We start from the raw sequence: 11,274 nt of genomic DNA on the forward strand, positions 1-11,274 counted from the left end.
TGTTGTACATTAAATGTATATCACTTTTATTGACTGTTAAATAAAGCAAGCTGCACTCTCACCCACGTCCACAAAATGGCAACAAGAAAACTGTTTCTCTGTCCCCTTGTGGCCCGTTGTTCTTTGTGAATCTTTCCGAATGTTGCTGTTGTGTACTTGGTTGTAGTCTTTGAATATATATTATTGTTCCGGCTGCTTTCTTTATCTATGTCGATTCATGTGCCTTCCCATCTTCCTCTGTTGTCTTTATATTTGTGATTGTTGTGGGGTTTTAATATTCAGTTTAATTCTGATGGTACAGAGCAGAGCTTTTTAAGCTTTTTCCACTACCACCCCTTGTTGCCTAAGAAATTATTACGTGGGAGCAGCTAGGTGGTGCAGTGGATGGAGCACCAGCCCTGATGTCAGGAGGACCTGAGTTCAAATTTGGCCTCAGACACTTAACACTTCCTAGCTGTGTGACCCTGGGCAAGTCATTTAACCCCAATTGCCTCATCAAAAAAATAAAAATTATTGCATGACCCTGGGTATATAAGTATATAAAATAAGTGTATAAATGAAACATTTGCTGATAATAAAAATTTCACATGGCCTCCCATTCAGTTACAAGACCTTATAAGGAGTTGAGAATGACAGATTAAGAAGCTAGGGAATAGAGGATAAAGTTTTAGACGCAGAGTCAGGAAGACCTGATTAGACAAGGAACAAGCAGCTTCACTCTGAGCAAGTCGTTTAACCAGTCTGCCTCAGTTTCCTCAGCTGTAAAATGGGAATAATAGCACCTACCTCCTAGGGTTATTGTAAGGATGAGACAAGGTTTGTAAAAGCACACAGGAGGTGCAATAGAAATGCTTGTTCCCATCTTAAAGCCTGTTGGAAGGCAGCATAGTGGGAGGACAGAGAATCGGTCTGAGACCTGACGACGGGGCTTCCAGTCCCACCGCTCACATCCCGTCACAGGGCCCATCTGGGCCCACAGCACATCTCTGAGGACAGAAGTTGCAAAGCGGGCCTTGAGTTTTCTTCCTACACCAACTTTTCTCAAGCTTTAAGGCCCTTTCATGTTCTTAAGAACCCCAATAACTTTTGTTTCTGTGGTTTATGTTCACTAACGTGCTTAAGTCAGCTTCTACCAACTCAGTATAGTTGATCATTAAATTTTCAGGAATTCTTGTGAGCTGGTTGTTAAACCACTATTAAAAATTATCTAAGCATGCATATATTAAAATAAAGTAACAAATAAACCTCATCCTAATTATTTGCTGAATTTTACTACTGCCTATGAGGTTATTTTCATCTGTTTGCTTGGTGAAGCTAGCACAGATAGCGGAGATGTGTTATGTAAGATTCATCTCTTTCCCAGTTACATGTTTGGTGATGTATGTATATGTGTGCATGCGTTCTGCCTCCCCTCTGTGGAGAGCTGGTTGTTAAACATTTACCAGCATACCACTGGTTTTATTTATTAATGTGTTAGAAATTAAAACTGATACAATTTGAAAATAGTTTTTCATTTTAAACTAGCAATAAACCCATTACAGATGATGAGTTTTTTATGAAAATAATATTTTATGTTTTCTAATTACATTTAAAGATAGTTTTCAAAACATTCATATTTCAAAAAAGATTAAATAACACATTTTTCTTTCTTCCTTCCTTTCGGAGACATCAAGCAATCTGATCCCAGTTATACATGAGCAATCTCTTATGGCATTGTTTTACATGTTCTCTCCAGGTCTCTGATATAAAATAGAAGATTTAGCCAGGTTCTCCTAGCTGCTTCTGCATTCGACCTTTTATAATGCATCGTTTTGGGTGGAGAATGGAGAGAAAATCTGATGTGGTATTGGAAGGAAGGGGCTCCTTTAATAAACTGCAGAAGTGAAGCGGGTTGTGGTCCCTTTAAGAAACAATTTCCTATTGATCTGTGATTCCTTTCAGCTTCCCAGCCCCTCCTGGCTGAAGCATATCCTCCCCAGACAAAGTGTCTTTCCGGGATGCCGGGGCCTTTGATTCAACTACAAATCCTGGTCAAAAAGCATCCCTTCGAATTCCAATAGGAGATCCAGGCTTGTCCCAGCCCCCATTCTGACTTGCGTGGGCTGCCCAACCCCCACTGAGTCTGACCTGCTCGCTGTCCCAGCCCCCACTAAGATATTCAATATAAAAGAGCCCAATTAAAACCCTCTCTTTGCAGAGGTTCCAAACGTGCCAGCTCCATGCTTGGGATGCCAAGGGCCTCTGTCCACTGGAATACTCTTTTCCAGTGCCATCCTCTTCTTATCCTCACCTATTTCCCTAACCAGACTTTCTGCCTCTCTGTCAGGATTTCTAACCTTACTTCCAATCCCCATAATAAACCTTTTATCAATTTAGGTTTTCGGGTCTGTAAATTCCTTTACAGAGAACCTCCATACCACCAGAAGGGAGTCCCCAAAACTCGCTATATACTTGCACTGAATTCCAAGGGGGTGCAGGAGACCCAAACCTCTCCATTTAATTCCCTGAACTCCAAACCTGCCATTAGACCTTATCATTTAACTCCCTGACCACCAGAACCCCTAATCTCATTTTGGTTCCCTAAATCTAGACCTTATCAGAAGGAAACAGGAGAGCATAAACTTCTGAAGGAAACACGGGACCTAGTGAACTTCTGAAGGAAATGGGAGCTAATGAATTGAAGGAAACAGGGGAGCATAAACTTCAGAAGGAAACGGAGCTAATGAACTTCATAAGGAAATGGGGAGCATAAACTTTGGACGGAAAAGGGGGGAATAAACTTCAGAAGGAAACAGGAGCTAATGAACTGAAGGAAATGGGGGAGCTAATGAACTAATGAAGGAAACAGGGGAGCATAAACTTCAGAGGCAAATAGGGGAGGTAATGAACTTCAGAAGGAAACAAGGTTCCTAAGGGATAGAATGGGAAGGTGAGGCTGGTATGGGGAGGGAGGTCAATCTGGAATAGCCCCAAGAGGTAGGGAGGGTGGGTTTAGAACTGGAGAGAAGCATCCAACTTGGATTGTCCATTTTGTGGAAAATGTGGGTCCCGAGAGGTTGCCAGGATCCCCACGTCATTAGCATTGTTTGTTCGGACCCGTGCCTTGGAAGCATCACTTGGTCAACTGCGGGTGGCAGGGATCACAGAAAAGACTGAGCTGGGAGACCAATAAGGAGGCTACTAAAAGAAGGCTGATGGGAGTTGTAGAAGGGTTTTTTGGGGGGGAAGAGGGACAGAGCCACTGCTCAGGGGAAGTGAAAGAGGCAAGGGTCAGGGAAGCAAGAAACAGAGTGATCGGAGGAGGATGGCTTCCAGGGGCTGATGGGTTCTGTCTGCATGTGCTGAACGAGACATGCCTTGAGGATATCCAAGATGTTCCTGCAGTCAGCTGGTGACTGGGATTGACAAGAGCATTTAGGGTCAGAGATGGATGTGGGAGCCATTGGGGTAGAGAGTAGGGGGCCCCATGTGCCATCTTGAGATTGGCACAGCACGTATGAGCCAGGGGGTCCTGCCCAAGAGCAAGGTGCTCCACAGAAGCCGAGAGAGACCAGGAAAGGGCAGGGATGATCAGCATGTGATGTCCAGTAGAATGAGAACTGAAGAAAGCCGCTGGAACTAGCGGCCAGCCTCTGGGATCCTTTCATTTTGGAGGTGGAACAAGAAGGAGAAAATCTGAATTCAGGCCAGGATGGAGCTGCTCTGTCCACTGCGGGGCCACCTGTCCAAGCATGAAATGGGAGCAAAAGCCATTTATGGCAACCCAGAACAAGCCCCGTGTTTGACAGGGACATGTCTACCTCGCAGGGGAGTTTTAGGGTTTTGATGCATTTCCCGTACAAGTAACCGGCCTCCAGCAAAGTCGTCAAACTGCATGGTTTTAGAGTAAAGGCAATGGAGGAATGGCTTCAGTGAGCAGCCCATCTGTGACTTCGGAGATGTGTTTGTTGTGTGTGGGCTCAATGGGTCCGAAGGCAGAAGGGAGAAGGAAGCTTGGACACCCCGCCTTCAGCCAAGCTGGAGGAAGGGGGGACCAGGGAAACATTCTTGGATCCTGGTTTCCTTCGAGGGAAAGTCGGACATGGCAGCTGGAAGGAGGGGAGGGTGGAGTGGGACTGTCGCTTATGGCTGACTGTGGGGCTCGCTCCCCTGGGGTTCCGGGATTTGTACCGGAGGAAGGTACCCCAGTCTTACAGCAGGGTCTGCCTGAATTAAGGCAGAGCAGAGGGGACAAGACAGGAGACATCCATGATGCTCATCTCCCTGGAGCCCCAGATTCCTGGCTCTGAGGCAGCAAGGGGGTCTACACCTTCCCGGGCAACCAGAGCCTCAGACACCACTTCCGAGCTTGTGACAGGCTTGTAGACCTATGGAGTAAACATTTCATGTGAACCTCGCCAAGAGATCCCGGCGTGCTACCCCATCCATCACATATTGGGAACATATTGAAGACTTGCTTGTTATCGTGGAGGGCACTCCCATCCCCCTGGGCTAGGGGTCACTAGGAGTCACCCTGGACCCTCTTACCCCCATCTCCAAGCCATTGCCAAGGCCCGCCAGGTTCTCCTCTGGGACATCTCCCAGATGTCACCTCCCATAAACCCAGATTCCCTATCCCTTGCCAGGGCCAGGGAAAGTGTCCCATGGAAAGGGGGAATGGAGATGGGACAAACGAAGTTGGAGAAATCTGTAGGGGAAGACGAGGAGGGCACTTAGGGAATTAGGGAGAGACTGAGAAAAGGTCAGGACCCTGAGTGATTCCCACAGCCCCCTGCTCAGGCTTCAGCATCAGCTGCCTCTGACCCCTGAGCTCTGACCTCTGCACTGATCAATAGAGCTTCTTGGTGATGGTTGAGCATTTATTAATCATGTGCCAGAGATGGAAATACACAAAGTGAGCTCTCGAGCTGACATCAATTGAGGGAGACGAGGGATGGGATGAAAGATTTTATTAGCACAGGCACAGCCCTGGTGGGAGCGAGGTATTATAAATAAATTATGAAAACACTATATTCACAATATAATAAAGTTCTTATGTATGAATATATAGTGTTTATATAGCAATTCAAGGCTCCTAAAGTGCTTTACAGATATCTCATTTGATCTTCACAGACATCATGAGAGGTAGATACTATCGTTTCTTTTACAAATGAGGAAACTGAGGCAGACAGGTGAAATGTGAGCCAGTGAGGGTCTGAGGCCAGATTGAAATTCAGGTCTGCCTGACAGACCTGGCACTCTAACCACTGCATCACTCAGTGGCTTTAATACACAATGGGTACAAAATAAAGACAAAGTAGTTTAGGGGCCGAGGTTGGGGGGGCTTGGGGTTGTGGGCCAGGGTCACGAGGTGTCTCAAAAGAATTTGTAGGCTCAGACCTTCTCTGAATCAAGAAGCAGAGATTGTATTAGGCAGTGGAGAATGGGCTAAATCCATAAGGGGGGCTGGCAGTTAACAAGGGGTCTCAAACACCCTAAAGGGGGAAGACATCATAGAAAAAGATGAAAGACATGGCATGGCAAATGGGGAATGAGACCACTGAACAGTGGGCTAATCCTAAAAGGGACTTGGCACCCCAAAAAGAGGCAGTGGGGAGCAGATGGTTGGCATCCTAACTTGGTTGATTGGACACAGTAACTGGGGTTGAGATGATTTTTGTCAGGGCAAAAACTCTACTAGAGACTTCTGCCTGGTGGAGCTGTAATAAAGATATGTTTGTATGAAAGGTCTCATCAAATCCCATCAGTGCTCCTCCCAGCCTGTACCAGGGAGTGTTATAATCCTGTCAGTGCTCCTCCCAGCCTACCTCAGTGTTATGATCCTGTCAGTGCTCCTCCCAATTTACCCCCAGGAGTGTTATAATCCGGGCCCCCCCATCCTGCCCCCTGGAGGTGAATCCCCAGTGCCCCTCCCATCTGTATGGGGAGTGTTGTAATCCTTGGCCCTAGCCCGCCCCAAAGTGTTATAAACGTCAATTTCCCAGTCGTCCCCAGTATGTAAATCCTATCAGTGCTCTTCCCAGCCTGGCTGAGCGAATGTTATAATCCTGTCAGTGCTCCTTCCAGCCTGCCTCAGGGAGTGTTGCAATCCTATCAGTATTCCTTCCCACCTGCTTCAAGGAGTGTTATAATCCTGTCAGTGCTCTTCCCAGCATGCTCCAGGGAATGTTATAATCCTGTCAGTGCTCCTCCCAGCCTGCATCAGTATTATAATCCTATCAGTGCTCCCCTACTTTCAGACATAGCTTCTTTCCAGGGTTGGGGTGGGGCTGTTTCCCCTCTCCCCTCCCCTTAGGGAAGGAGGAGAGCAGAAGGCGGGAGGAGAAGGAAAGGTTTCTGCCGGAGTGCAGGGATCCTGCTGGAAGGGAGGGATTGTGGGAGGTCCGGTGAGAGGGACCCCCTGCAGGCCTGGAATGCCGAGCTAGGGCCCTGCAGCCGGAGCCCGCAGGGGGAGAAGGGAAGGATCCGACCGGGTCCGGGCCCCACTCAGGAAGCCCCTCTCCCCCTTCCCTCCAGGCCAGCCCCTTTGGCCTCTTGTGCGGGCACTGGACAATGTCAGCTTCCTGAGGGCAGGCGCCCCCGCTTCCGCGGAAAGCTCGGCCCCGTGGGGGTGAGCCGGGTGACCCTGGAGGGCGCCGGGGAGGCACCATTCCCAGAGGGACCTGTGGGCCAGAAGGGGGGGGACACGTGCTGTCTGAGCCCGGAGAGCAGCTGCTGCGCCGCCCTTGTCTCTCCCCGAGGAGACTTTTGCAGGCAAACAGAGGGAGCGCCTTGAAAGCCTCATCTTGTACCTCCAATGCTTGAGGCAGTGCCCCAAAGCAGGTGCATTCGCTTGCCGCCCGGCCCCTGGCCCCCATGCACAAGCGGGGAGCTGGCCGGAGGAAAGGCCCGCCCCCTTTCCTGTCCTTGTCCCTTTCCTTCCCTCCGGGGGGTGCGCCGGAACTGGTGGCCGCGGGGGTGGAGGAAGGGCCCCGGCAGTGATGCCGGGGGGGGCCCTTCCGGGGGGCAGATCCCACAGCAGGCAAGGAGGGCCCCAGCCCCCAGAGCGGGGGATGGGAAGGCGTGGGGGGGGGAGGGCTTTCCCCCGCAGATTGCAGGCTCCCATGCCCCGGCCCCCCTACCAGGTACTGGATGATTGTAGAAAATGAAGACACTAGGTTGGCTCAGCTTGGGTGAAAGGCCGCCGCGCCCCGAAGAGGGCGGTTCCCGCCTTCCCGGCCTCCACCTGGGACTCCACCCCAGGCAATCCGCGTCTACTTTTACGGACTCCATTTCCCAGAATCCCTCCGGCGCTGCGTCGCGGCGTTCCGGCCGTGCGTGCTCTGCGCTTCTCTCCATTCCCCGCGGGGCCCGATGAATTATGGGAGGCGTAGTTCCAGGGGTCGGAGCGCGCAAGCGCAGCAGCTGTGCGGAGAGTCGGCCCTTTGTTTCGGGGGGTCCCGCAGCGGGCGGGAACAGGGACCGGAGCCGGGGACGCTGGGCACAAGCCGGGTCCCAGGACGCGCGGACTGGGGTGAGCGCCCGGCCGCAACGGGGACCGAAGGCGCGTGTGGAGGGGCGTACCGCCCGCGGGGACATAGGGGCTCTTTGGGGAGGCGCCGGGGGGGCGGGCGGGGCTGGGGGGCCGGGCGGGAGGGGGGGCAACCCGCAGGCGGGGCGGGGCGGGGCGGGGGCCCCTGGGCGGCCGGCGCCGGATGCCGGACGGGTGAGGAGCGCCGGGCGGGAGCCGGGAGAGGCGGAGGCGCCGGGCGGGGGGGGAGGGCGCCGGACGGGGCCCCCCCGCGCCGGGGGGGAAATGAGGCCGCGAGGGGGCTTTGGGTCCCCGGGGCTCCGGGCGGGGCCAGGATTGAACTGGCCTTTGGTTGGGAAGAGCCAGCCGTGGCGGGTCTGGTGGGCGGGCTCCGTGGATAGAGCCGTTTGGGGGAGGGAGGTGGTGTGTGTGTGGAGAGAGAGGGAGAGAGAGAAGAGGGAGAAGAGCAGAGACAAAGAGACAGAGAGAAAAGAAGAGACAGACAAGAGAGAGAAGAGGGAGAGAGAGACAGGGCAGAGACAAAGAGAAGAGAGGACAAGAGACAGACAAAGAGAGACAGAGACAGAAGAGACAAGAGAGAGACGAGACAGGACAGGAGAGACGAGACGAGACAGACAGAGAAGGAAAAGACAAGAGAGACAGAGACAGAGACAAAGACAAAGAGAGAGACAGAGACAAGAGAGACAGGGAGGGGAGGAAAGAGGAAGACAAGAGAGAGAGAGAGAGAGAGAGAGGGAGATAGAGACGAGAAAGAGACAGAGAGAAGAGACAAGAGGGGAAAGGAGAGAGACGAAGGAGAGAGAGAGGAGAAGAAGGGAGATGAGACAGAGACAAGGGAGAAGAGAGAGAGGAGACAGGAGAGAGAGACAGACAGAGACAAGGGAAAACCCCAAGAAAAACAGAGAAACAAACAAAAAAACAAAAAAAAAATAACAAACAAGAAAAAAACAAAAAAAACAAAAGCAAACAAATTAAACAAAAAAACAAACAAAAATAAAAAAAAAAACAACAAACAAACAAAAACAAACAAAACAAAAAAAAAAAAACAAACAAAACAAAACAACCAAAAACAAAAAAAACAACAAAACAAAAAAAAAAACAAAAAGAAAAGACAAACAAAAACAAAGAAAAAAAAAAAAAAAAAATAAAACAAACAAAAAAAAAACAACAAAAAAACAAACAAAAAACAACAACAAACGGCAAAAACCCAAACAAAAAAACAAAAAAACAACAACAAACAAAAAACAGCAAAAGAAAACAAACAAAAAAACAACAAACAAACAAACAAAACAAACAAAAAAAACAAGGAAACAAACAAAAAAGAGAGGACAGACAGAGGGAGGGGAGAACGAGAGGGACAGAGGCGGGGGGAAGCGAGGGGAGGCGAGCAAGGGGAAGGGGCCAAGCGGGAGCGGCAAGGGGGCAGGGCAGAGGGGAGAGAGGCAAGACAAGGAGAGAAGGACAGGGAAGGGGACAAGGGAAGGGCAGAGCAGAGCAAAGGCCAGAGAGAAAACGGAGGGGGCAAGGGGCAAGCAAGGGGAAGCAGGGAGAAGGCGGAGGAAAGAGGGAAGGAAGGCAGGCAGGGAAAGGGGGCGGCAGGGGAGGACAGAGAGGAAGAGCGGGGAAGGCAGGGGGAAGGGCGGGGCGGCGGCGGGGGCAGGAAAAACAACCAGCAGAGCGGCAGGGAGGAAAGGCCAGGCGAGCGGAGGCGGGGGCACAAAGGGGGCAGGCAGGGGGCGGGGGGGGACCAAGAGCAGGCCCGAGAGGGCCCAGGACAGACCCGGACAAAAAAAAACAGGGAGGGGCCCCGGGGCAGAACCCCCAAAAAGAAAGAAAAAAAGAAAAAAGGGGCAAAGGACAAAAAAAAGACAAACAAAAAAAAAAAAGGCGAGCCCCCGGGAAAAAAGAGGGGAAAAAAAAAAAGGAGGGGACAAGGAAGGGGGAACAGGCGGGGGCAGAGACGGGAAAAGCGGGAGGGGGAAAAAGGGGAGATTTGGGGGGGGGGCCCGGGGGGAACAGAGGAAAGAAGAACGGGGGAGACAGAGACAGAGAGAGACAGAGAGAGAGAGAGACAGAGACAGAGAGGGAGACAGAGACAGAGGGAGACAGAGAGAGACAGAGACAGAGAGAGAGAGAGAAGCAGGATGAGGAAACTGAGGCAGACAGAGACCGGACCGCTGTCCCGGCTTCTGGAGTGCTGTCAGTGCATAAACTCTCCAATTCTCCCTCCATACGTACATAGACAGCAGACCTTCAAGTCCGCCCCTCCTCCAGGACTGTAAACCCTGGATCCCCTAAGCCCCCCAGATCCCCCAGGACTGCAGACCCCGCCCCTCAGGTCCCTTAGGACCCGCCCCCAGACCCACCCCAAAGACCTGCAGACCCCGCCCCTTCAGACTGATCCCTAGGGACTGCAGACCCCCCCCTCAGGTCCACCCCCAAGAGCAGGCCCCGCCCCCAGAGCCCCAGGACTATAGGACTCCGGCTCCCACCAGTCACGCGGGTCTCAGCCCCTGGCCCCCCCCACCCAGAGGAGGTCTGTGCCTTCCCTGCTGCAGACCCCTCCTCCAGGGCAGGCTGGCACCTTCTGGGCACGCCGCCCCCACCCTAGACCCTGGCTTGGCCTCCAAATGGGACCCGAGATTCTAGAGCAGGGTGTAGATGCCAACTCACCCAAGCTCCCTCCCAAGTATGGTTGGTCTCCAGGGGGCAGATGCGCCGAGGGCCCCCCCAGCGAGCAGGGGAGTGAGGGAGGAGGGGGGAGGACTGGAAGGGAGGTTTTCCCTGCCCCCATATAGGGAAGCCTGGCCCTTGGCCCTGTTACCCAGTTCCCTTGGGCCTCCTGCCCTCCAGGAGCTACCTCTGCCTCCAAGCTGGGGGAGGGGGGGGGCAGCAGCCTCCTGGGGAGCCCCACCCTGGCCTTGGGGGCCTTGCCAGCCCGGGCGCCCTCCCTCCCTCCCTCTCTTCTGGGTACCCAGACTTTGGAGAGAGTGGCACCCTGGGGGGTCAGAGGTCAGGAAGCTGGTGGTGTGTTTGGGCTGACCCTGTCTGACCTTGTGACCCGTCGCTGCTTGGCTGGGCCTGGGCCCAGTCTGACCGTGTGGAGCCTGAGGGTGACTGAGCTCCGCCTCCCCCAGCCCGGGCACAGTGTCACCCCACCAGCACCCCGTGGCGCCCCAGCTTTGGGGCTGTCGAGGCACAGCCGTGTCCTGCCAGGACCCAGAGGCCAAAACCAAGCCCGGCCTCTTCTGGGTAAGGATCCTGAGATTCCGGAGGCGTCTCCTCAGGGGTCCGTCCTCTGACCCCCAAACCAGAGCTCTCTCCACTGGAGCATTCATCCGGCGAATAAGCATTTATTAAGTGCCTCTGTGTGCTAGGCCCCATGGGCAGGGCTGTGGATACGGAGAAGCGACCTCCGTGCTTTCCCTGCCCTCCATGGGAGCACGTGCCGCCTCAGAAGGGAGAGCCTTCCCGGCATGGGACAGTCACTCCACAGGTGGGAGAAACCTCCTGGAGGCCCGAGCCTCCCTTCCCAGCCCGGGCTGTGTCTACCCGCTGTGGGGGTGCAGAGCTGGTAGTGCCCCTCCCCCTCCCCCATTTACTTGTTCAGTAACCTCAACGGCCAGCCCCCTCCTGGCCCTGTGGCGCACATTGGGGTGTCTCAGGTGGCACCATTTGTGGTTTCCTGGAGCATTTTCCTTAACAGAAAGAACGCACCCCCATTACCCCCACCCCCACACTCC

Source organism: Sarcophilus harrisii, chromosome 3 (genome assembly GCF_902635505.1).
Source record: "Sarcophilus harrisii chromosome 3, mSarHar1.11, whole genome shotgun sequence".
NCBI classification, from domain to species: domain Eukaryota; kingdom Metazoa; phylum Chordata; class Mammalia; order Dasyuromorphia; family Dasyuridae; genus Sarcophilus; species Sarcophilus harrisii.